The sequence below is a fragment of the Meleagris gallopavo genome, chromosome 9 (genome assembly GCF_000146605.3).
Source record: "Meleagris gallopavo isolate NT-WF06-2002-E0010 breed Aviagen turkey brand Nicholas breeding stock chromosome 9, Turkey_5.1, whole genome shotgun sequence".
Taxonomy (NCBI): Eukaryota; Metazoa; Chordata; class Aves; order Galliformes; family Phasianidae; genus Meleagris; species Meleagris gallopavo.
In genome coordinates this window covers 7,873,401-7,901,378 of record NC_015019.2, presented here as the reverse complement: position 1 = coordinate 7,901,378, position 27,978 = coordinate 7,873,401, and the positions used below count along the sequence as shown (strand labels likewise).

At 35.6% G+C, this 27,978-nt stretch overlaps 1 long non-coding RNA gene across 1 annotated transcript; it reads right to left on the bottom strand.

The window, feature by feature from the left end:
• Nucleotides 1–414: 414 nt before the first annotated feature.
• Nucleotides 415–27,541, bottom strand: LOC104912171. Its single transcript, XR_794441.3, has 4 exons — nt 27,482–27,541; nt 23,851–23,974; nt 19,758–19,881; nt 415–2,530 (listed from the first exon to the last, which is right to left on the bottom strand). It is a non-coding gene; the product is annotated as an uncharacterized LOC104912171 (long non-coding RNA).
• Nucleotides 27,542–27,978: the final 437 nt, after the last annotated feature.

Here is a 27,978-nt window from a genome sequence, read left to right as displayed (position 1 = left end):
AGACAAACTATACAATTCAGATACCAAGTTGTCCACAGAATTACTCATCATATAGATCAGGTTTGAGATCTCAGTCTGTGGTACAAGAAGCGTACATACCAATCATGGTTGGAAATTCTTGGTGAGAACAAATGGTTATTTAGTTCAAACATTTAAAAACAATGTATTGACTTTGTTAAAGAGATAAGAAGTACAATGAATACTGCTATGAAGAACAAACAGGAAAGTTTGAGAAGTGATAGGTTGAGAAAATAATTAAAAGAATATTAATAATTTTAAAAATAAGAATGTAATTTCCTCCATTCCTTCACAACATTTCAGGTTTTGTTGTTGTTGTTGTTTTTTCCATACTTGAGACTAAATGCAAAAAGCAGATTATTTTGATGCCAGTAATATTGTAGGTTTAGAATTTCCTTTTTTTTTTGTTTGTTTGTTTTGTTTTGTTTTCCCTGTTGGTTTAAGTTACGCCATGTTTGTAGAATATATTCCTGAGCAAAGATGCATGAAAAACAACAATTTCTTGGCATCAATTTTGTCTTTAATGGCTCAAGGGAAATTCTACGTTTTGAAGAATATATGAACAAATAAGTTATTACAAACATATCAAAATTGAAAGTGTCTGGCTCTAGCAGTAGAAATAAGTATAACCTGCCCTTGTCTCTTATAATTAGATCTCTTGATTCATATATAAAATGCAGTAAAACAAAACACAAGTAAACACAGATAAGAAACTAGTAAGGGAAAACAAAGTATTTTGAGTTAATTCAGTGATAGATATCAGTTATTCTGAGATTTTTTACCAACCTCATCAAATATTTCACAACGTAATAGATTTTTGTAACTTATGTAAGAAAAAAATTACAAAGCTATTCAGATAGTCATCACTATTTTGTTCTCAATGAGTTTTTAAAATTAAGTGCAATATACTACTTAACTTTTGATTTTGCAATACACATTAGAAATGTTTGTAAGTTGGATGACAGATGGCTAGAATAGAATTGACTTCTATAACCAGAGATCCCCTCCCTTGGTATGTATATATGAAAATGTAGTGCACTTATGAATGCCAAACTCTGCTTTCTACCAGAAGTACAATTATTTTTTTCTGGAAGTAAAATCAATACTGCAAATCAATACCTTTGCAAAGTACACAGCTGCAAGACTAAGGCATCAATGTCTTCAAGCTGCAGTGCAATGACTTGAAAATATTTCTTAACTTTCATTTCTAGACTAAAATACAATATGAAGTTTTTTTCCTGCTATTTTGAGAGTACTAAGAAACAGCATACATAAGCCCTGCTCCAAAACATCAAACCTAAGAGTACTGTTGGAGTACAACCTACAAATCTTCATTCTCAAATTTTCATTTCCATTTTTCTTACATTTTAGTCTGAAAATTAATGTCTGAAAATTCTCTCATTAATACATCAGATTCTTTGAACACAGCCCCTAAGTAAATGTTCCACCATGATAGTGACAGACGCTGAAATTTTTCAGTTATTTCTGCTATAAGCTTCTAGTCACTGCAACTGTCTAGAACATATATTTCCTTATTAAATCAGTGGTGATACAACTAATGTTTAATTGTGTGAATGTGTAGCTCATTATGAGTACAGGTTTAGTTATCTGGCTAAAGTCTCATGAATACATATAAAGAGTGATTACCTAAAAAATATCTTGCGTGTTTCTAATGTAAACGTGTATGTGTGGAATTAGTTGGGATAATATGAAATAGGGCTTGTTCCCTTGAGAGGCATAGTTACTGTTTGATAAATTGTTTCGTTTCAGTACTGTGTTTATTATCACTCTTTTGAGAAAGGTTGGATAATAGTTGGTTCTCTATCAAAACTTGTCTAACATTCATTACAGTTGCACCTATCACCACCAGCAAAAACATATGTATTTCTTAATGACATTGACAATCCAGGATTTTGTCTGGGAAGTGTGAGACCTGGCTGAAACATTAGGTTCAACCAAGAATGGAGTTTAGAGAATGAATTCATGGTAACTGATCAAGTGTATGAGCTCGTGGACAACATAAGATAAACATGAGTAAAATCACCTTTGCCAAAATACAATCACCTAAGACCACAGTTGCCCTAAATGGATCAAAAATGTATTAAGATTATCAGCATTTATTCTGTGCAGTTCAGTAAGAAAAGAAAGACAGTTTTTTTTGTTGTTGTTGTTACACAGATAACAGCAACACCAGGTTAAAAAATGGAATATACATAGTGTTTTTTATTTTTATAGTGATGTACACTTTAACAGTAATGTTTCAAGACATCTGAAGCTGGCAGAACTGCCCGCTGTTCAAATTACATATAAATTACTCCTTCCAAATATTTGACAGGAATATACCTTTGAAATGTTTCTGAAGCAAATGTTTCAACAACAATTTGAGGCACAATTACAGTTGAATGAAATTCTCTCACTGTTTTAAATGAGATTGGACAGCAAGTGACTTCTCTGGTCTCTTAGTCAACGTCTTCTCTTGGGATTCATGGGATTACACTTACACATATTTTCCCTAGAAAAAAAGAATATATATATATATAAACAATATATATATATTGTTTTGTGACAGCAGTATAAATATGTATGTAAAAGATTAGAAGTGCTTTTCAAGGTTACTGCAGAAATTACAGCTTGTCAGAAGATGGTGCTGTTAGGCTATTTATATCTAAGAAAATTATGTGCAATTATAAAAATAAGTGAAAACTTCTCTTGTAAACAGAAAATTGTTGATAGTCCACTATTTTCTAAGACACAGTTATGATCTTGAACTGCTTCCCTAAGTGCGTACTGATGTAATTTCTGTAATTTCCTCTCAAAAACATGAAACCAAGTTCTGTTTCTGACAAATGAAATAAGACTGACAGGTGCAGAAGTATTCTGCTAAAATCCAAGATAGTTTGTATAGCTTCACACATTATATTTTCGTTTCACTTATTGAATATATCATAGGCACGCCTATTAACAATTGCATATTAGCAGAATATGTACAGTTTCAAGTGCTTGATTAGAAGACAAAACATTTTCATTACCTCGCTGAACTAAAGCGCTATCTTTAACCTCCACCTCCCAGAGACCAAATAAAGTATCAATATTAATTATTTGATATTTTATGGCAAGTGAAAGTCAGTAAAGATGAATTTAAAACCAAATGGGAGGAAAGATCTGTTTAAGAGACTCTTACATTGGAGAGTGGGAAGTGAGCACTTAGGAAAGGGAGCATAAGAACAGAGCAAATAAAGTCTGTTTCTTTCCATGACTCCCTGAAGCCTACAGTTTACAGACTAAACTGAACACTTGACTCACTTGTCCTTTTGGCTCAGTTGCTTTAAAAATTGTTCGGTATTGGAAAAGAAATAAAATGATGATGAAGATGACTTACAGAAATAAGCAGTCTCCTCTCCTTCCCATTAGGATGTCATGAAAATTAGATTTAAGAAACTACAGCATATTAGCAAACAGCAACGTAAATTCACAACATTCACAGATTTTTCTCTCAAAACTGTATTCTGTTCAGTATCATCCTCATTTGTGCTTATCTCAATCTGATCTTAATGGAAAAAAAGGCAAATACATATGGAGCTATTTTAGGACTGGTCAGTAGGCCTTTCTGTGAAAGGCCCTTAGTTTTGAAAGAAAAGGTGGCCAGAAAGTCCAGTGCTAAATGACCAGGCAAAGAAAGAAGACTACGGGGACCACTGAATGTGTTACCTACACTTCCACACAAAGAAGGATGGTGACATGATATAGAAAGCAGAGACAGAGCTTCAGCCAAAAGCTTTACTCTCAGCATCATCCCATAGCCTCTTTAGACAAACTCTTAGTCCATCTTCCTTCAAAAGAATGACATTTGTCAGTTACTTATTTCACTTGTCCATTCTGAACTATTTAAATGGAAAAACTTCCTGGTTACTCATTTGCAGAGTGTTTGAGAAAACTGCACTGACCTTGGCTGCTCCCAAGGAAATGCTGTGGAGTGTACAATTAATAATATCTCCTCCAGAGGTTTTCTTCACTTGGAAATCACACCAAGTTAAACCACAACCTTGAGAAGTCACTTAGGGGTGTTTTCTAATTGAATGTAATTGTCAAGTGAAACCAAATCCTATGAGAGATTTCACCATTAACGGAGAACCTCCAACTGCTTAGTCACTCTGACAAAGTGTTGATTTTCCTTCCCATGGCATTACAAGCCATGAAATATAACAGTATAACAGTTAGAACAGCGGGATATTATTTCTGCTTCTGTCATATATTCATCACACATTATTGAGGAAAATAATGTGTATCTTCCTAACTATCTTCACTTGATTTAAAGGAAATAATAACTGTGACTTACAACACAGGGGAGCTGAAGGACACAATTCAAGCTTTAAAAAAAAAGAAAAAATCACTGAGATAAGAAAGGCTAGAGGAGCTCAAGTATTCATTACGAGAGCTTGCAGCAAACACCAATTTTTCAGAATTGCAAAAATTCCTTACTGGTAGAAATGTCTGGTAGAAATAAATGTTTTATATAAATTTGTTTTGTATGTATGTAACACATTATCCATATTCTTTCTTGTCGAGTTATCAACCTAATAGTTAGTGTTCAGAGATTTTTAATAGCTTCATCCTCATGCGGAAAAATATTAAAGGCCTATCATTTTGTATGACAATATAAAAAAGAATGAAAAAAAAAAATCACATCTTGCAGTCTTTCTGGTCTGCTTGTGGTGCAACTCTTGTTCTTGATCTACTGCAAGCAAATGGCTTAGGACTTAGTACTTCAACAAACACGTAGGTGACCTGTGAGACTGAAAGGATGAATTCCATAATAAAAAAAAGTGGGAAGGGGAATAGGAAAAGCTGATAGCACACACAGCCTGTTATATTAACTTTGGTCAAATTAAAAAATGAAAGTGAACTAAAGTAAAAATCAGTGGCCCAGGGCATAGGGAATTTAAGTAACTCGAAAGAAGGCAAGGCTCTCTGCACTTAATGAAAAAGCCACTGACCTTGAAGAGCGATCCAAGGGACTTAATTTAGAACTACTGGAAAAACTGAGAGGTTACGAGGCAAATGACCTATTCCTTCCATAACAAAACTTCTGAATGATGGCCAAGCTGCATGTAGCCATTTGTAACATGAAAAAAGCACAAAAAACCAAGCCAAACCAAACAAACAAACAAAAAAAACCAAAAAAAAAAGAAGGAAAGGAAGGGATGAAGAAAAGAAGGAAGGGAGAAAGGAATGGAAAGAAAAGGCGAGAAAAAAAAAGTGAAATAATCCTATGCTCTATGACTTAGCATTTAGTTCCCTTTGTCTATTGAGTATGTTGACATTAGCAGAGCACTGATCAAAGACTCTTAAAACTTTTCAAATTTATATCTAGGATAAAACAAGTAATCTCCCCTTCTGTAACGTGATAGAAAGCACAGCAACGACAGCAGAGCAGCAACGTCCCAGGCTGCAGCAAGTGAGGATTTGCTCAAATGCAACAACTGTGGACACAGAAATAAAGGAAAGAAGCTGCTTACTTTCAGAAGACCTCAGGTACACAGGGATGAATCTGCAGCAAAATACCCTTACCTGCACTGCCAGTCCTTAAATGAAGTCTGGAAAGAGGTGGATACTAGCTCCACTCCTGCCAGTCACGCAGGTATATTGCATGTACCTGAGCTCCCCTGGGTTGGCCCTGCCTTTCCACAAGGTGCTCAATCACTGCTTCAAGCCATGAGCAAGCATTTCTACTACATCATCCAACTAATTAGGTTACATCTATCATGTGAGAAAATTGTGTACTTGTACTTAGAAAATTCAATAGATCAACAGAAATTGACAGAACTACACATAATATACAAGTTAAAACTAGCATATCCTTTGTAGGTTTTATTATGTCTGTTTCAATATATTTAAATATTGAATTGTTTAATATACATTTATTAGTTATCAAGAACACTTTGCTTTCACATTACTGCAACCAAATCAATTTATTTAATGTATACATCCCCATGTTTGTGCCTTCATATGATGTTACATATGTCAGCTATATGTCAAAAAACCCAAAATTCAGCTCAAATAGTACATAATATCTTTAAGATACTCCATGTGGTATGAGCAAAGAAAAATCATGCTTGTATATCAATAAGATTTCTTCCTTCTTTCCTTTCTGTTAAGCATTTACCAATTCTATCTGTATATTAACTCTCTGCTATAAAACAGAGTGAAGCTAACGTGCAACTGCAATAATGGAGAAAGGACACAAGCCAAGAACCACTTTTTTTTTTGTGGGAGGACCTTTTAATGACCACTGATAGGACAGCTGAAGGAGGATGGCTCCTTTGCTTTCCTCTTTTCTTGCTGATTGTTTTTCATCATTATTTCTGGTAATTATTAAAACTAATGAAGCACATTTCCCTGGCTGATAGGTTTGAAATGAACAGACACCTGCATATCTATTGTAATCTGTGTTTAAATACAGTAACCTTAACTAACTGCTCCAGTAGGTGATAAAGAAAAAAAGGATTCCTGTCCATGATACAGTAGAGAGCTCTGCTTTGGGGATGTCCTACCCCTGGGTGAATGGATTTCTCCAAACTCCCCAGTTCTCTCAGCCAGGTCTGAATTGGATCAGTCAGGACCAACTCAGGGCTGGGAAGCTAAAGGAGACTTGGACAACCGTCTCCATACAAAATAACACCTTTACTATACCCTATATGTGGAAGTGCAGAAAGAAGAAATACTCAAATGAAACTTGCTATACATTTTTCATTATAAATCAACTGGCAGCTGCATATTTCCAGGAATGAGTGAATATGTACTGGCTATTCACTTAAATATCTCATATTGGCTCCTGTGTTTCATCTTAGCTGGAGCTTAATGTTTTTTGAGAGGCTTCTCTTTTGTGCTAAAGTACTTTCTGGATCAGATAATTTACCCAGGTACGCAGAGTATCTTTATGTTAGCCTCAATCATAAGAATACTGATTTTATTTGGAACAGTGAAACTCCTTTAAGAATTAAAACCAGACCATAAAAACCTGTTTCATCTCTTCTTCCACCAAACTCCTTCCATTCAAAGAGCTGATAAAAAAGCTCACACAGTGTGGAAGAGTAAAAAGCACTGCTTTAATATGGCTGGCCTAAAAGCTCTGTTTTAAATACAAATACATATTTTAAGAATAAGTAGAATGTTATGACACACTGCAATTAGCTATTTCTTTTTTCAGTGTGGTTCTTTCAACAGGTTTCTCATTAATTTTTTCATAAGTAAGAACTAGGCTTTCAGAAGGAAAAGACAGTGAATGATTTGGCCATACTACCAGCCAAAGAACAAAAACCTCTCTAATCTGAGCAGGCAGAAGTCTGTGTCCCTCACTCTGAAGGACAGCTTCCAGGTCTGTAATCTTGCAAACTTCATAGATATATATGTATGCATATGTCTGGCAACAAAATCCTGTGGGAAAAAAAACACAACACAAAACACATTCTCAGCCTGAACTCTCTGATCTAATAACTAAAGAATTTAGGTTGAGAGTGTGTTTTAGGAAGGGATACTTCAGATAAGACTAGTCTGATTTGAGTACATCCACTGCACCAACATTAGCTGACCTCATCTGAAAATGCCACTGGTGCTGGCTTTGAACTTCATGACTCTTTGAATCTCCATTGTTATGAGTCAAAAAACCATGATGTAACCTGAGCAGCTGGGCGATTCACTCCAAAACACACTGCTACATGAACCACATTGCCCATGCAGTTTTGCCAAATTTTAAAAGGCATTCATGTATTCAGATCCATCAGACATAATCTATGCTTAAAGTGACATAACTATACTTCTTTCAATATGAATAAAAATTAACAAATACAATGTCCGACCATATATGCCACAGTTTTGATGGCATGACATACTATTTACTTTAGAAACATTTGTTTTGCCTTTCAAGCAACTGTCATGAAATACTTTTTTCTGTTTAGAGATACATGGAGTTTTAAAATTGGTGAAATACAGTCTTACATTATCACATATCAGACCTGTCTCTGAAGTCAGTGAGACACATCAGTGTGGTAGAAAAGCACCTAACACATCTGCCAGCTGGTAAGAGTCAAGTAAAGGAGAAAGGTATTCAGAGAATGGGGAATGGGGTAGCTCAGGTTCAAGCATACATTAATTATTGCCAGGAAAGAAAAATCAGCCAACATCATACACTTGGTTTCACATTTACTAAGACAGGAGTCCCCATACTATGCAAAATTGGTTGGAGTTCAACAGAGAAGTCCAAAGACCATGATGAACCTACACAGATAAAGATGGAAAACTTTTATCCCCCCAAAAAAGCATTTATCTTTCCAAGTGTGTTAAGTAGGCCATAATATAAAATTTGACTTTGCTTGTGCTATAGTATTTTTTTTTCCATTACAAGGAAGTTGCCTCTTTCTTGATAATACATAATGTATTGAGTTCCAATGCATTCCACTCTTTCTGAGCAAAAGTACCCCAAAAATTTGATACACTGCTTACAAACAGATTGTCAAGAAAATAACTTGCAAAAAAAATCTATAATACAACAAAAAAAGAAAACCTGAATAGCATGACCTTCATACATTCTTTTGAGCAGTGGCTGATATCTATACTATGTACAAAATAATCAGATGGAGCATCTGGGTACTTCTTTTCATATGTACTTCTGTATGTTATTTCTGCTATTATTTTGTATGTATGTTATTTATGTCATTTTGCTGTTTGTTCTTTTTTTTTTTCCCCCCTCAGCATGATTAATTCATTAAAAAAACACATGGACAACTATCCTCCAATGGTATTTGGGACACTGGGGGAATATGATAATTCTGATGAAAATTAATTGAAGTTGAAGCTATTAGCACACATTTGGATTGACTTTTCTTATCTTAGACCACAGCTTCTTGAGCACATTAATTACATAGTTGATCTTTCTGAGTACAGGAGGGAACACTGTTGTTTATTCTACACTATATACCTTGTACACTGTCCATTCAGGAATCATCAAAAGTTAATTATCAAGAAAGGAAAAGCCAGCTATGCTCAAGTGAGGTCATACTTTCAAATGCAATATATGTTCCATTTATTCAACCAAGAGAAATTACTTCAGAAATACGAAGGCAACCAAATGCAAGACTGACAAAGATTAGGAAACATAACAATTAATAATTGAGTTACAGTGTAACAACAATAAATCCTTCTATAAAATATAGAATCAATTACAACACACACAAATCATTAATAGACTAGATTTATGAGGGAAACTGCACCTCAATGGGAAGAAGCATGCAAGCTGCACAGTAATCTAAAAAGCAGGTTCCCAAACATTGTTATTTAGAGAGTTTGGAAACACTGACTGAAAAAAAAACAAAAAAAACCACACAATCACAAATCTTGGAAATCCTAGTGGACGTCATCTCTTTGATTTCAGCTGTGTATATGTGACCAACACACGTTTCATGGCTGTACAGCAGAACTTAAAATCACGATGCTCACCTTGTTGGAAAAAACAACAAACAACATCAAACCATAAAAGAGTGGCCTGGCAGAACAGGCTAACATTAAAGCATATCAGTATAGAAGTAGAACATAATACTGATAAAAGTATTAAGTACAAAATATGACAAAATGTCTATTTTTAAAAAACAGAATATAATTAATTCTGCTTCTGTTTGATTACTCTTACTAGTAAATAGGTAGTAGCAGTCAATCTTACTAAAATTGCTGTCAGTGTCTCCAAATTATCGGTCTCGTATTTCTCCCTGATTGCTCTAAAATGTTTTTAAATGCACAAGAGAAATGCATCTATAGCACAAACATCTAGAGCTATCTCTTACCTACATCCTAAAATCCAGTTTAATTGATACTCAGGATAAAACATTCTACAGACAGTAACGCATAAAGCAAAGAAATAAAATAAATGTATTTGTGTTCTGTTAATCAAAGTAGGTAGGAATCCTAAAAACTCTATCAGTTCATGTAATTGTCTCACACTGTACGTAGGTTATGTTGAAACATTTTAGAGATTTCATTTATTGCCTTTTATCTTTGTTACACGTTACCACTTTTACGTAATCTACAATTAGTTGTAAGTTAATATGTTACTGATATTCCTTTTTGTTTTATTCATACTAGAATTACAGATGAATAGGAATCTAGATGGAAAGAAAGAACCTAACACAAAAACAGCACTCTTCAGCTTTAGAATTAAGAAATATATCCCAAGAGAAGAAAAGTAATGATTTTTACTACATTTTCTATCAAGAGCACTTGTTTTATACACATTAAACACAGCATAACTACCAAGCCATTTATCCTTTAAAACATAAAACAGAAAATGTTACATTTATCAACTCCCTGTTCCTTGTTGTTCTTCAGTCTACTTTGAAAATCTCCAAATGAGGAAGCATCTTTTAAGGTATAAGGTAAATTGAATAGAGGAGGTTTATGCGAGTCCGAACTTAGCACAAATAGTTTATATAGCTGAAGAAACTATTTTCTGCTCCTGAAACCCACTTTTTCATCTGAAAGAGAATACAACGAATTTTTCTTTCAAACATCATGTTTCCAGAGGTTTCTTAGAAGATAGAATGGTTTAATTAAAGATCCTGGCCAGCAGCAAGTGACCTCGCACTGCTAGGATCATCAGTGGTGTGACATTATACTCAGTTAAATTCCCACAAGCTACTCATGAATCTAAACATCCCAGGGATGGTAGCAAACATCTATCATATGTGGTCATTTCTTCTCTCCAGAAAAATGCTCTGAAAGCATTAGTCAGCTAAATTATATGAAAATAATAATTAAAAAAAGAACTAAAGATAAACAGTTGATTTTCAGTTAGGTTCAAAACCAATTTACTATATATCAGCCCCTAAATGGGGGCTGTCACATGCTACTAAAGCATAGCTTCTTGCCTCCATTTTATTTTCAGCATAGTAAACCTTTTTTTGTGTCTGTGATATTGCAGGGAACTCTGGGCCACACATTCAGGTCCATTCATCAGCTTTCTTTTTGTAAGTTTTACGCGTTGTAAAAAGAGAAATGTAGCAAGCCTCTAAAGCACACAGGCCAAATGATTATTTACCGCAGAGAAAAATGCATGCAGTAGCTCTCCACAGTACTAAGAGGACTATTTAAGCAGAAATACTTAACAGAAACACAGAGCAAGAAGAATGAAGACAAAATCCTACCCAAGTTAATTCTTGATTATCTGAAGCTGTTAAACAAATTGTCAAAATTAGGAATACAGGGGAAAAAAGCCTTCTTGGCAAATGAATGATTACCAAAATTCTGCAGATCTAGAAAGGAAAAGAAATGCCAAAGCGTTCACTGACACTGACATTCAGAAGTTCTGCCATAACAGCTATATAGACAGGTGAATACAAAGAAAAAAGCAAAAACAAGTAGTTTAGAACAGTTTGGAACATTTCAGCATTATGTTCTTAAAATAGAAGTCCAAAACATAATGGTATCAAATGCAATACCAGCACTCTCCTGGAAAGGCACGGGTGTATTTTGAATTAACTGCCCCTGTACTCTGCTCTTGTGAGACCCCACCTGGACTACCATGTCCAGTTCTATGACCTCCAACACAAGAATGTGGAGCTTTTGGAGCAGGTCCACAGGAGGGCCACAAAGAGGATCAGAGGGCTCGAGCGCCTCCCCTACATGGACAGGCTGAGAAAGCTGTGACTCTTCAGGCTGGAGAACAGAAGGATCTGAGAAGACTTGATAGTGACCTTCCACTACCTGAAGGGGGTCTACAGGAAAGCTTGGGAGGGACATTTATAAGGGCAGGTAGTGACAGGTCAAGGGGAAATAGCTTTAAACTGGAAGAGAGTAAATTTAGACTAAATATTACAAAGATCTTATATTTTCTTCTTTGTTTTTGATTCTCCGTCACTTTGATGTTCTAATTTCATGGTGCCCCACTTGCAGTCATCCTGATAAAGACGGTGGGGCAGCAAGCAGGAGCGTATTGCTGATAAGCGCTCAGGCTGGTTCCTTTGTTGATACCAATATTTATCACAGCTTTTCAGAGTTGTCTGAAGCCACTTGGACACAGCGACAATTTCATAAAGCCACAATCTAGTCCACAGGCAGAAATTTCACTCTATGGAAACCATACAGTATTTTCAGGAAAGGCGACTTCTACTCACAGACTGCATCTCAAGAAGATAAAGTTCAGACAAGGCCCATACAATGGCAGCATGTCAAGAAGTCTCTGCTTGCCTCTCTTTAAGCCAACAGCAAGTAACAAATCTCTTTTGTCAGTCCTGGGTTGTCTCACTGCAAATTAGCTCTCATGAAGAGAGAAGCAAGAGGAAACATCCACGGAGGGATGGGGTGGATTTGTTTGTACAATGGCTTTTATTTCACACAGCAATATGGAAATGTAAGATAAGGGTGTCTATTACCCAGAGGCTATAGAATTTGTACTCCGAGCACAGATGCAAGTCACATTAACGCAAACAGGTGCTGAGTACTCTCAGTCAGAGGAGAACACAGTTGCCGCGTTTTCAGCGTGGTGCATGTAGGCAGCAAGCACTTGCTATCTACTTCACTTTTGACAACTTCAGGGCAGTTTATTGCTGCATACACTTGGAGAAAACCAAATAGATCAGAAACAAATGAGTTAATTAGCTGAAGCTACTCACAACACCACTCAGCAATTCCTAACGTGTATCAGTATTAATGCAATGCTTCAGTTGGACCACCTGAACACAGCAAGCCAAATATATGGAGGTGATGACATTTTTGGTTAAGTCTCTTAAAACATTATTTTAAAAAGAGAACAGCAGAGAAAGAAGCAACCTAATGTGCACCAGTGATACTGCACTAGGGAGTGGGAGAGTGGCTGAGAAGAATCAGACATCTTCTGGGACACGACAAGCATTAGCACCTAAGGCATAAAGACATACCTAAGATACGAGGAAGGGGTGGAATAATTTCAACTTGCTTAAGAGCTTCATGTGGCATTTACAGCAGCTCTGCTTGTCGCATGCAATACCTGAATGGATGACACCGGGAACATATACATGAGATCCTGGGGGCTGAAGCTATGTGTTCATTACAGCTTCTATATGCCAGAACAAAAATTTGCTACACACACACACACACACGCGCGCCAAACTCATAAGGACTGGTTCTCCTTAGAGACAGTCTGTAGACTCTAAGGCTTCTTTCAGGAGCATGGGTGTGGACTCAGTTGCCCTGGCAAAGCCCACACTGCATCAAGTTCTCTTGTGAGAGCTACCCATTACTGTAGGGTTTCTCCCTTTTTCGATGTTTCCCTGGCAAAGGCCCCTTATACCTTGGGATCGATTGCTCTGCTGCTGGCTGGGCCAGCTCCAAAGCAACTGCTCTTGACAAGTGTTAGTACTAGTTCTACATACTAGTCTTTGTCACTGTTTCTAACAAACTCTCCTCTGGGATGCCCTTGTTTCACCAAATATTTCTTCAGGGCTGAAGTTAGATCACAGCTATTTGGTGTTTCTATTTATTAGCTCACTCTAACTCACATTTTGCCAAATCCTGTATTTTCTGATTAGAACATAAATATCCTGTTCTTAAGGACTATATTGTTTCTAAATCAGTTTCTAGATGCTAGATTAAAATATACTTTTTTAATATACATGTCCCAATTTCCTCCATTACTGGCTATCCCATTGATTAATAAAGATTTGTGATTCAACTCCTGTTAGCCTTGCAGCAGCAAGCCAAGCCTTTTCAGCTCACTACTGAGATTTAAGATAAATAAAAAATAGCAGAGCTCTCATTTTTTAAGGGATCCATAAGTTACATTGTGCCATTTACTATATATGTCAACAATAAACAGGTTCATTTATCTCAGCCTTGTTTTGCTTGTTCTCTTGCAGGATCAACTATACAAATTCTTAAAAACTTTAACAACATCACTACGTCTCTCCAACGTGAGAGTTGCTAAAAAGTAATTTCTAAATAGTTATTCACTTTTGTATATCTCTAAAGTAGAAATCACACAGTATTTTTACCGTTGAACATACATGAGACATGAATTACTGCTTTGAGAAGTCTGAAATAAAATTCAAATATATTTCCTCTATATCATACAGTCCACTGTCTAGTTTGTACATAGTTTAGCAGGATAATTAGGTTTTAAGGAGGGACTAAATATAGACAAAAACAATTATTATTGTTGAAAAATGGCCTTTAAGTGTTTCTATTTACCAAAAGTTGCAATTTCATTTAAGTCATTTCTATATCCCCATGTACTGCCAAATATATTTTTCATGCCTTAGAAAAATATCTCACAATAATAAGGAGACCTTTTCACAGATCCTGCAGAGTTAATTGAAGTGAGGTAAGTACTAAAGTTAATTGAAGCAAAGAAAGCTCAGTACCAAGGTGAAGTCATCTTCACTTAGGGTTCATATTTAGTGGGCAGTCAACCTAACAACGCTACTAAAGGGAATAAAATTTGGTGTGTCAGATTTAATGATTCAGAAAGTAGAGAGATAGTATTAAAATGCAGTACAGGTACATAGCCTGAGAGAGTTTATGAGCCTTAGGTTTTATTACTCACATTCGCCTATATGATTGGTTGCTGTATATTATAATGCAATATTCAGATGTTCAGAGCAAGGTTGTGACACTGCTGTATAAACCTTGTAATGCAAAAGGATTTAGACTCCACAAGGTAAGTCTTCACACACAGTTTCATGCTTTTAAAGATTTTATGAAACATAACCCTACATGCTGAATGAAGGATCAAGAAACAAGATCATGATCACCTTTACAACTGGTTTGGCTTTATTCTTTTAATTCTTACCATTCATCTGAAAATCTAAATCTGGTATAGTTAACTCTTTCTGTAGCCCCTACATTATAAATCTATTGTTTTCTGTTCCTAATTGTAATTGTGTATTTCTCTTCCTTCATTGATTCTAGTATGGCACATTTGGTCCTTCCTTCTTTCCGCTTGCCCTAATTCAGATTAAGCTTTATTAATATGTTTGATTTCTATAGATTCCTACCACCTTTTTTCAAACCAAATCTCTGCACTTCTTTAGGCTTAACATACTGCATTTAATTAAAGGATAATTATTGTGGACCATCTTGAAATTGCTGCTTTTTCAGAGTCTATTAAAAGCCCTTAATTTATTCTAGTGTTAATATCTTCAGATACTTGATTAAATAGTAAAGAAAGAAATGTCTGTTCTCATATAGTGAAATGATAGACTGCAGATTAGTAAAAGCAAAGAATGCCAAGATTCATCTTCATTATACCATGGTGTTTAGGACTGTGCATTTTCTCTCTAGCAATGAGTTAATCTCTTCACTACTACAATTTTTGAATTTTGCAGAAGAGTAAACATCATAAAGGACAGATGATACAGCCTCTAAGAAATGACTAAATAAATATATAACAGTGCATAAACTATATGAACTATAACAGATTAATGAGCAAGATCTCAGTAACAAACCATGAAAAAAACAAACTGGTGGAAAGAGGATTTTTAACTGTTCTTAGTAGAGGAAAAATTATTAAGAAATTAATAAGTCTTTTTTTTCTTCCCTTTATTTTCTCACATGAAGAAGCTAGTGCTCTTCCCCCACTCTCTAACACTCTGATGTCTAGGTAGTTTGGCTGTGTCAGGATATGTGCTACATATGCACGTATGTACAATGCAAGTGGATTTGCTTTCCTTCCACCTTGTGCAGAGCAACCACTTCTGCCTTCTCTATTTACCTATCTGAGAAAACAATTAAGTTTCTGTTTTCTGATAGTATCTTTTCTCAGACCAAGACAGCAAAAATATTGGATCATTGTTTGGAATCCCATTTTCTGATGATGGAAATTGAGTCATTATGTAGCACAAGAGGCCATAACCTGATTAGTCCTATGCTCAAAAATTTCCCAAGTGAAGCATATTACAGGTGTCAGCCAATTAATCATCACGTGGATTTGGCCTTCAGAATTGTTGAAGAGCAAAGCAGTGAGACCTTTGGTGAACATTACAGAACTTGACAGGTTCATCTTTATTGTGTATGTATTTGGCAATATGTATTTGTATCATTGCAAAAAACAACCCACCCAGCCAACAACAAACTATTGCCCATACCTTGAAATATTGAAATATGCCTCTGACTATTCTACTGCAATAGTGCTATAGTTGTTTCAGCTATGTCAACAAAGAACAAGACCATGATAGCTCTTAAAACAAATTTTAACAATTTTTTTTCTTTTTCTTTTAAAAGTAAATTAAAGAAACATTTAAGCATGTCTTCATGAAGGGCAGTTTTGGAACAGAAACAAGTTAGAAAGTCAGCTTCTTCTCCTGGCTGAATTACTTCCAACAATTATAGTTATAGTAATATTTGAAACAATATCGCATTCTCAGCAGAAAAGACTTTAAAATGTCAAGTACATAATTGCTTCAAATTCTACGTTTATTTTTTAAAGCAAAAGTGCTTTTTCACTGGTTTGGTGATTCCCACTGCAATTCCTTCACTGCTTTATATACATTATTCTTGGAACTACACAGACACACAAGTATTCCTAAACAACAATAGACTTTTCAGCATTATTAAGTTTCTCATATATTTTAGACCAAATGCTTAGATTTTTTTATATCTTGTACAGTTACATTAATAGGTATCCAATAAAAATATGCAGATTGTTCCATTCTTATTTTATTTTATTTTTGTAAAGTAAAACAGATTGTTTTACTTCAAACTGAATGAAATTTGTATCTAGTAGAAAAACGTTTTTCTGAGTTCTGAACATTATAATGTTCTTTCCATGCCCTGAAAGAGAGTTCAAGAAACCCCAACAATGAAATTCTGAAGCAGTATTATTTCATGATTTTACAACTTGAGAAGCACTCAAAATATATGGCATTGGGAGCTGTGAGAGTACTGAGGCACTATACAGAAACAGACATCAGCAATCACTATATCCCAAAGTGATTACAGGAATGGAAACTACACTTCAAGGTAGCAGTAATGGAAACTACTCTTCAAGGTAACAGTAAACTCACTCTCACAAAGCAACTTTTACTTTGGAGATTGTTTTAATATACACATCTGAACAGCGGAATAAGATAACTTATCCTATTCCGAAACTACATATTTTTTCAGACATTTCTTGAGGTAAATGATCACTGAAACAGTATAAAAACCCTCTGATTTCTCAGACAGAAAAAAGAAATACATTTTAAAAATATCTACACACTATGATCAATATTCATTCCCATGTTTGAATTTAACTATCTAAATAATTTAGCAATTAGATATAGTATATACTGTATGAAAACTTAGCTACTCTGTAAAATTATTAGACTATATACATAATGATTATGAATTATTAACTATGAATTGGATTGTATGAAAGTTTAACACTTTTACTGATCAACTGGTCATAATTTTTCTTTGGAATTTATCAGAACTCACGTGCAACTTCAATATCTTGATACATACTTATGCTAAATAAATACTGATTAAATATGACCTACTTAATTAACTGTAATTCACTGATTATTAAAATATCATTCTTTAAATTCCAGCAAGGAAACAGAGCTAAGTAGCTGCTTACTAAAACCCAGATACTCAAGTGAACCTTTCTTCTTTTTTCATATATGCCCTACTTTTATGAAGATGCAGTAAACTTCAATATATTCAAAATACCCTCCCTTCCCTTTCTACTTTCCTGTTCTGTCATCCATGTATAAAATCTCAGAGGAAAAAAATCAGTTGATGATCTGTATCTCCAAGCTAGCATTCAATTACTTTCTTCCCTTTAGATTACTTGTCAGGAGAAGCATTCCTGCAGTGTGTATCTGAAAAAGTTCTTCAAACACTGATCAAAACACACAGTTTACAGGCAGCTGCTTACAGTCCCACTTGTGTGATCCAAAACTATGATATAGGTGCACAGAGCTGTGTTTACCCATAATGTTCATTCCTCACTATTACAGCACTTTTTCCCCAGTTCTTAAAGTGATCACTCAGTTTCATTCCCTTCACAGGTAAAGTGGTTTTACTTTATGGTAAAATATAGCATCCTGCTTTTAACGGTTACTTTTTATGAGGAAGACTGACCTTATTAAAAAAAAAAAATACTGAGGACCCTAAGGCTGCTGAAATGAAATGGAAGTAGTTTCTCTGAAACAACGGCAAAATTTATGTACTGCATTTCTGACATTTCTGTTTAGAAACCAGCTCCACTTGCTTGGCAGAGATATCAGGTTTGAGAATTCAAGGAACAGCAAGGAGAAACAAACATGGGGAAAAAAAAAAGAGGTATAATGGGTAAGAAAAATATACGAGCAAAATAGTTTGAAGATAGGAAATTGCAGAGGAAGCTAATGCTGATTCAGCCTTGCATATGCTGTGCATTATGGATACTAAGAAGTCACTTTTTCCTTTGGGATCTTTTGTGACTGAATCTTCCTTAGGTCTCAGCCATGAAAGAGCAAGTAAGATCAAGTCTAATGTGAGATACTTACAAAGAGAAGTGTTGTTCTCACCTGCCCTAAACAAACCCCGCACTGTCAGTGCCAATCTGTTGCAAAGCTACATCTACTTCAGAACCCAGTGTAGCCAAAAACATGGCTATATATACTGGTGTGATTACAAACATATGTCTGAACAAAAGGAGTCTGGGATCAAGGATCAGGGCTTTTTTCACCTGCAACTGGTCGAAGAATAACACAGAGGCATAATGGAGTTCCTTCCAACTGAACTATTCTATTCTAATCACCAGCAGATAGAAAACTGGCTATTGCTTGATCATCTAAATGAGTAATGATCACCAAGCATGCAGGTCTGTGGAGATGTACATGTGACTGTTATGATGAAATGCCTTGCACTAGGAAAGGCTAACAACTGACAGCTTTTTGTGCTTCTGATGTTTTTTTGTTTGTTTTAAATTCTTTTTAACACCAGTAAAACAGGTTGCAACAAAAAAAAGAAGTCTTTTTGATATTGTTAACTCCATACCAGGCAGAGTTTGGTAGCAGCAGAAGGCTTTTTCTTCTAATAGCTTTTCTGGCATACACCAAAAGAAAAAGAAAACTGAGAAAAACAAATTGGCAAAGAGCTGGCAGAATTCTTCATAATGAATTAATATAACACAGCCTAATGTCTTCCCCTTGTCTACAAATTCTTAGGGCTAAATAATTACCATCATTATATTATTTCTCATGTATTCTAATAAGAGTATGGACATGTCAGGAGTGTCATGTGATAGTGGTTTGAAGCCTACTGAAGCCAAGTTAAAATTATTTCTTTTAAAATCTCTACTATTTGTTGGAATCCCCCTTGCTTAATGAAAATTACATTACTTTGGGAAACAGAAGGAGGACACTGAGCCACTAACGTATAGAAGGTATTTTTCTCAGAAGAGAGACTTAAAAAAGGTTTGGATTGAAACATCACTCAGATTAGAGTGAAAATGTTTGGTCTTCCACATACTATGTTCTTCTCAGTTGTAAAAAAATAAAACGGAGAACAAACAATGACTGTTACATGTTTCATTATCAAATCAAATGCTTTACCTTAAACATTGGCAAGCTCAGTTTAAGAACAGGTCCTGTAACCATTATTTTTTTCCTTTATGATCATTGAGAAATTTAAGGGCACAGCATAATTTTAGATTAATGTAATGTATAGTAAACAAACACTAAATTCCTTGCAGTTTGTGACTGAAATATTGCTTTCCCAAGTATATAAGATTCCAAAAGGAAGTAACGGATTACCTGGGAGCATCAGGATGCGTAATCTCTGGCCAGAGCAGTTTAGCATTTCATCTACTTCAGGGCTGACTTCACTAGATGCAGACAGAAGTACTTCTCCCCTTTAACAAGCATTCCCAGGGAGCATCTGTCAGAACAGAAAAACAAGTGGGTTATTCACTAAGATTTATAGTTAGTAGCCATGTAATACTCAATAGGAAATAATTACTTATGCAGCACAACAACTGACATGGAATTTTAAAAGGGCCTGCATAATTGACCAATAGCAGTATCTGAAATAACACTGCTTAGGAAAAGATTAATTTAGACTCATGCAACAGGGCATAATTCAGCCCTATGGGCATCAGGAAGGCATGTTATCTTACATCCAGCATTGCAGATTGGACTTAGTGGTATTAGGGGATATTTCTGGTGTTTTTTTTTGTTTGTTTGTTTGTTTTTTTCCTCTGAAGCACATAGTATTAGCCACTGCCAGAGGCAGAATATCAAACATTTATCTGCACCTATTTCCTTCATAATGAAGGACTAATTCAATTTTATAACAATAGGAAAGTCTAGCAATGAGTTTGGGATCAACTAGAAAACAGTGTACTGGAGGCTTCTGCATGTTACTCTAATAAATGCAGCAGCTTGCCTTGGCTCGCTCCCTTACTGGGATTAGAGTTTTGACATTTACCAATGCAGTAGCCTTGGCAGACCTTGAATGATGCCTTATATATTTACTAAAACATAAACTTCAAGTTCTGTGCTCCTTTTCAAATGGCTAAGAAGGTTGACTTACTTAGTGACAGTGCAGGGTATGAAAGTATAGTTTGCTATATTCGCAATACCTTAATGCTTTGAAACCACATTCTACTGTGATTTTTCTATATAAATCTCAACATATGACTAGTTTAGATAAGCAAAGTTTGTTCTCTCTTTTGAAAGCGATAACAGTATTACACAACCCTGAAAGTAAAGCTACAAAATGCTTTGCCTCCTATTCTGACATGGGACTGCTGCAAGACTGTGTTATTTGAAAACAATGAAACTAGACTAGGAGGACAAAGAGGACAAATTTCAACTACTGAAATAAATTAAGCAGCACCTAAGCTCCAGTGAATTAAATAAAAAAAATGAAAGGGTGGTGGTGAGGGGGAACCAAACAGAAGCATTTGGCACATTTCCCTCTTGAAAATTAAAATTAAATACCCTATGATTTTAAAATGTGAACTACTTTTCTAACAAAGAAATCTTTCCAGCTTGTATGTTAACTTTGGGAACCAGTTTGTACCTTCATCATCTATGACCCCCAAGGTGTTACCTGACATCATATTCACCAGAATCAATAAATATAAAAGATTGTACATGCAGTGAAGCTAAACACGAAAGAGGCAGAAAGAAATTAGCATTTTTTTAAGGATGTCTATTTAATATTTTATAAGTTTTTAGGCAACACTGAATTATTCCAGAGTTGCAATTGTATTCTTTCATTTTAATTTTATAGCACATACTTTTAAATTTCATTTATTTCAACATTTTATAACAAAAATAATAACTGTACTTATGAGTGTAATGAAAATTATTCTTTTAAAATTTTGTCAAAACATACAATTGTTCAGTTCTATATATGTTTAAACAAAGATTATTAAGAACATAATAAAAAATCTCTCAAGCACTACATCTGAAATTTTAGAAGAGTGCATTTTGAAGAAAGTATGCTTCCTGCATCAGAATTCTGCTCTCCATCAATCACATCAGTTTCTACTTTCAATTCACAGAATGATAGAATCACAGAATGACAGAGGTTGGAAGGAATCCTGGGTTGGGTCATCTGCTCCAAACCCCCTGCTCAGTCAAGGCGGTTCAGCAATCCCTCTTGAGAATCAAGAAAAAACAAGAATTTACTTTAAAATGAAGAAGAAATAAGAAGAAATTATGTTAGTGATATGTTGTATTCTTTAGCCATTTTTGATCTCCACTGATCTCCAACCTCCTCATTTTTAACTCATGTTGAATTATGTATTGTACTAGACACTGCTATAGAGTGCAGTGCTGTACATGGCTTCTGTAATTCAAATATACATTTCATAAAGACATTCTAAATATGATCCTCTAGTGCTAGTGCTTTATCTAAATTTGTCTTTTGTTGGCATTCTCAGCTCTATCTATTAATTTGCTACAGAGGTACAAATTTTGTCCACATTTAAGAAAATGCAGGGAAAATTTCAGAAAGATTACAGTTCAGGATTGAAAAAGAAACCCAATCCACTTTGTTTAGATATTAAGGAAAATTTCTTGCTACTTTACCAGACTTGAATATTAACAGCCTCTGCAGTCACTGCAGTGAGGCTCAAAACCCTGAGATCCATTCTGCTTTTGCTGCTTATTCTTTCTGTAAACGTATGCGATTTTAGGCTGCCATAATTCAACAAGCAAATTTTCCCAGTCAGAAGCAGCAAAGTAGCTATAATACCCCCCACACTTCAATCTGTAGGCAAAAGTGGCAGGAGATTTCTTTGCTTATTTTCTGATGTTCCTCTCACAGTCAGATATACTCAAAATGAGAACAGAACATCTGATTTATTCCTTACAGTTACACTGTTCCTGAGTATTTTTCAGACTGCAAGTTTTACGGCTTGCTGGCTCCTATAAGTACAGCAAGCCTTTTGAAGATTCATCTATTGGTATGGCACATTTTCATATCTATACAAAAAGATTTAAGCATATTTGTCTGCCAGAGTAGAAGGTCTATAACTGCTCAGTCAGAAACCCAGAAGAGTTACCCTTTCTGAGACCTCCAGAAATGCTCTATCTTCAATAGGAATTGAAAAAAAACTTATGAAATGCCATCAGCATTTCACAATCTCGCGTTATTCCAAAACATCAAATACTTGAGTATCTTATGGAAGATTATCTTTTTCCTCATCTATCGAGATGGTATCAGTTTATTTGGTAATATGGAAGACAAAATTCAAGAGCTTCTCCTGAAAATTCTGGGAATTCGAATATTACAAAAAATACACAGCATACATTTGTGGATGACTGTAGAAATCATAGAATTGCAGGGATTGGAGGGGACCTCAAGAGACCATCAAGTCCAAAATCCCTGCTAAAGCAGGTTCCCTACAATAAGTCACACATCCAGATAGGTCTTGAATATCTCAACAGAAGGAGACTCTACAGCCGTTCTGCGCAAACAGTTCCAGTGCTCTGTCACCCTTACTGTAAAGAAGTTCTTCTGAATGTTGAACTTCCGGTGTTCAAGTGAAGACTCTCCCCCACTTCTCTTCTTTCTGAAAATGTCTTCTGCTTGTGACTGAGTTTGCTGAGATCCTGATAGTATATATTTAGACTATAACAAACTTTTATACATAAACATCCAAAATTGAACACACAAAGCCCAAACCAGAAACTGAATTCCTTTGTAAACTAGTGTAAAAATAATGCATAATAGATAAGAATAATTTACGTTATTGCATGACCAAATGCTAACATGTGTGGAATTTGTATCAAGTATGGGTAATATGAGTATATGAAGTACGGCAAAGTTTAGACTTCAAATAGAACTACTTTTCAAAATTCTTATTCGCTTACTCATCCGAATTTTCAATACCCATAATTTTGGTTTTTAAATACATCACTGTTTTATTTCACAACACAGCATTTGTTACATTTCTACATTTAAAAATTTCTGTTTTTCAGCATCTGCATGTAAAAGAAAAGAGTTGGCAAAAGTCCACATAAGCACCTTTCAGCAAAGAACTATTTTTGTTGCTGAATATGTTTTGTATCTTTGCACATTAATGGATATTCTAGAAGTTATCTGGATTAAGTGCCATCAAAGTTAACGGCCTCTTTTTATAAGACTTTATCTTTTTCATTTTAAGATGTTATTAGAATAATAAAATTGGTGCCTGGTGGGCTGAAAGCAGACTGCCATTTAACATATTTAATGACCATCTGGAGATCATTTTATTCAAAGTTTTATTTTGTACTTTCTCTTAAGCACTTTGTACTTCTTAAGAAGATACCATTTTTCTTTTCCAGTTTGGAAATGTGACTGCCTACAAACTCAGGCAATATTTGGCAAATCCAAAGCAAAGACAGGACTTACAGTGCTTGTGGAGAGTTCTGACGTGCTCAGGCCCTCCTCACTGATGCTGCCTTCCTGGGCCCTGCTTGGCGCTCTGTCACAGCTGAGCCAATAGCAATCTCAGGCTAGCTATGCCAAGCATATCCTGTGGACAAGAAACCACCTTAAAGACTTCTGTTGGGTGCTCAGAGTGAGGCTTTGGCAGCAGTGTGGCTGCAGAGTTCTGTGAGGTGAGGCCGGGGCTGCCCCGTGCTACACACAGCCGCTTTTGGCCACCACAGCACAGGGCACAGCTGGGCCTGGAAGCATGGCAATGTGCTTGAGGGCAAAATGCTGCCCAGCACTGAGGAGTGAGGGTAAGAGTGTGAGGAACAGCCCCAGGAACAGCCAGACCAGAGAAGGAGGAGGAGGGACACTGGTGAAGGCACTGGAGCAAGGCTTCCCCTGCAGCCTATATGGGACCAGCAGAAAGTGGATTATAGCTGGCCACCTCTCCACTCCTTGTCCTTACACTGCATGAGGTACTTGGTGGAGGAGTTGGGAATGAATGACTGAAGTCACTGTTAGAAAACAGAAAGTATTTTAATATTTGTCTTTGCTTCTCACTGCCTAAGTCTGTTTTACTTGGCAATAAATTAATTTTCCCCAGGTTGAGTCTGTTTTGTCAGTGACAGAAATTGTTAAGCTACCTCCATATCTTCATCTCACCCCATGAGCTTTCTGATTGTTGTACAATACAGGAGCCTTCCCAGTCCTGGGAATTAGAGAGTGGCTGAATGGGTGCCTGACTATAATCCAAAATCAAACCACCCAGAACTTAATAGTTTCACAAAAGTTTACATTATCTTCTATGTTTTTCATGATCACTCTACAACAAATCATCCCCTTAGCTATCATCAAATTCTTTTATGAAATCTGTAATCCCCATCCCTAAGCACCAACAACTGTCTTTATTTGAATTATGTCATATATTTAGATTTTTTGTCTGAAGACACCTAACTTTCCAGATGAATTGAACCAACATTATGTATTTTTTGTCATGATCATGTGGGAATACAAGCAAGTATACTCAGAGCAGAAGCTGTGGACCAAGAAAAATAGCAAGAGAAACCAATGCTGAGAACCAAGGACACCTCCAGAAGAGAAAAACAAAGTAAATTAAGCTGCGTGATAAAGACCCTGATTGAAGGAAGAGCTCATGGGGAGGAACGACTCATGACTCTGATAAGTGCTTGCACGCACAGTTATGGATTGTTTGTGGAATCTTTTGTTGACATGTAAAGGGGGGTAGAAAATTTAAAAGAGAAAAATAGTGAGTGTATATAAGGGACATTAGAACCAGTAATACACAATTTGGATCATTCACAACTAAGTCCATGCCTCAGACTCTGCATGATCATTTCATCTTTCATTCTTAAGATGTACAGATTGCCTAAAAAGAATTAAATTGTTAAATATTTGCACATAGACAATGGTAAATACATTAAATATGCTGAATCATAAAAATATATTTTTCTCATAATATGCATGATGGATTTGGCTATTTTTATTCTATATTGCTAAATTGTATTTGATATCCTTTTTAGTTGCAGATAAATTTATTTAGGTTAATTTATTTTTTTCCTATGTTTTTCAAATTTCTTCTATTTATGGAAGTTCTCTCTTACTGCCTGACTTTGAGCATCTCTTTTAACAGATATTATTAACAACTAATATTTGTAATGCAGACTATGATTATTTTCTTCTGAAGAGAAATATGGAAAGGAAGGCCAACTTGGCCAGCACATAGTATTTGTACTGGATCACTGGCAGCATTGTCATAAAACATTTCTCTTTCCCTGTCTTGCAGATTTTAACATTGTATTCATTAGTAAAATAATTAAGTAGTAATATTAAGTATTTTATTTGGAAATAAATTGCTAACACGCTTAAATAATTAGTGTTAATTTATTGTTATCCCTTCAGGATTTTGTGCTATGGAATTTTAAACTGCTAATTGACCAGCCTGTTATCAATTAAAAGTAGAAAATACAAGACAATTATATATGGTTATATATTTGCAAAACAAACAAAAAACACACACAAACTACGAAACAAAACAAAAAAGTGAAATAAGTGAAAATAGAACTAGAAGCAAGTTTGGCACACTCTCTTCCAGGTATGTCTCAGCATTTTGATTACTGTTTATCTTTTCTAGTCCTGTTTTGTTTTCCAAATAATTAATTCCTAACAGTGTTTTGTGTTGCTCTCACCAAAACAGTTGCTTGCTGCTTAGGTTATTGAGGTAGTAGGCATTTTTCTGATAAGATGGCTCAAGAAGCAATGTAAAATTGTGCTAAATATGCACCCGTTAATATACACAACTTATAAATTGATGTAATTTATTTTACATGAGTAATAAAGAGGGAGATAGAAACATCTTTTCAGGCCAACTATTGGAAAAAGGAGAAAAGAACATATTCAGAATTGTAAGGGATTATTCTTTTGCACCATTGTCTCAAAGCTTGCTGAGGAACACTGATGGACACATTCTGGGCAAGAGTTGAGAAATCCTTCATCTGAGGGACATAGATGGACAAATCCTGGTCAAAGTTGTTGAATTGTTTTGTCTGAAGATTTGCAGGCCAGGGGCAATTAGAGAGAGATAAGCCATAGATTAATGGCCAGGAAACAGTCTTTTGTGTGGGTTTATCTCGAGGGAGATAGCTATCTCGGGGGTACGCACATGACTTACCCAAGTGCCCAGGAATGCCATGTTGGCAAAAGAAGAAGGAATTAAAAAAAAAAAAAGACCAACAACCACAAGGAAAGTTGCCTGACATCAGATGCCTCATGACATGACGCTTGACTGCTGATAGATTCCTCCTGGGCCTGCTACCTGAAACCTGCCCTTCATCCTGGACTTGTTCTGTTGCTGTACTTGCTTGCTGTACAAGGCTGGCCATGCTGCTGCTCTCCCCTTTGCATTTTTGCCTCGGACCATCGGAATGGCGTGCAACGGGATGCTGCTGGATCTCGGTGGCGACTATCCCTGCTTTATGTTTTTCTATTGCCCGCTTTCCCTTCCCCATCACCCTGATTTGTAATAGTCACCAGCCTCACCTTCCCCATCTCCCTGATTAAGATTTATAATAATCTAATCAGACCAACATTTGACTTGTTGTTTCTTAATCTCATGTTGGGTATATATACTTTAAAGAACCTCTTCTCCCTCCAATAAATTAGAGCAAGACAAGAGTTACCCAGGGCTAAAGCAACACATAAATAACAAATAAAGCAACAAGTAAACTGTCCTAAACAATTTCATAGGGATCTGAAAAAGAGCTGAGGTATGACTGACAACCAGCCACTATGTGAACTAAAGATTAAATGGATACATTCAATTGTTTGCGTGATGAGAAATGGAACATTCCCTTGGAAGCGATAAAGTATTTCTTGAGCTATTCTTGACAATATTATAAAATTAGCTCAACCTGCTACCTGCTAAGGGTGTTCCTATAATTTATCCAAGCTGTTATATTCTTTAATTATCTTTAATTCTAATATCCATAATGCATAATCAATGAATACACAGATGTTATAATTAAGAAATATACAGGAAAGTTAGGCTAAACAGGTCATTGCACTAAAAAAGAATGAATGGAAAGCTTACCCTTGTCCTGGGCTTGCTGAGAAGACTCCAAGAGGAGCAATCTCCAAAAGAGATCTGCCCTCAGTCATAGTCAGCTCTTAAATGGAGTCGAGGAGAGGTGAAGGCAGGCTCCAGCCTTCCAGTAGCACAGGAGAATTGTCTTCACCTGTGTTCCCAGGGCTGACTCATTGCTTGCCTCAGGTGGTCAATCAGAGGTTCAGGCTGTGATTCAGCAATTCCTATACACCATAACAAATCTCTTGGATTTACTAAATAAATAATGTATTGCATTCACTGTTATTGTTTATGTACATGTAAACAGATACCAGGACACATTACAGTTCACATTTCAAATCTGAAATGCAAGTAGAAATGAATCAGGTTCTTAAACATGAAATGAAAGTATTGTTTGGTATTATTCACAGGTAGAGTTTCTCACTTACCTTGCACTGTGACATTGGTACTAAACTCTTTTGAATGTGATGATACCTTACCTATTTCTACTCATAGTTTAATGT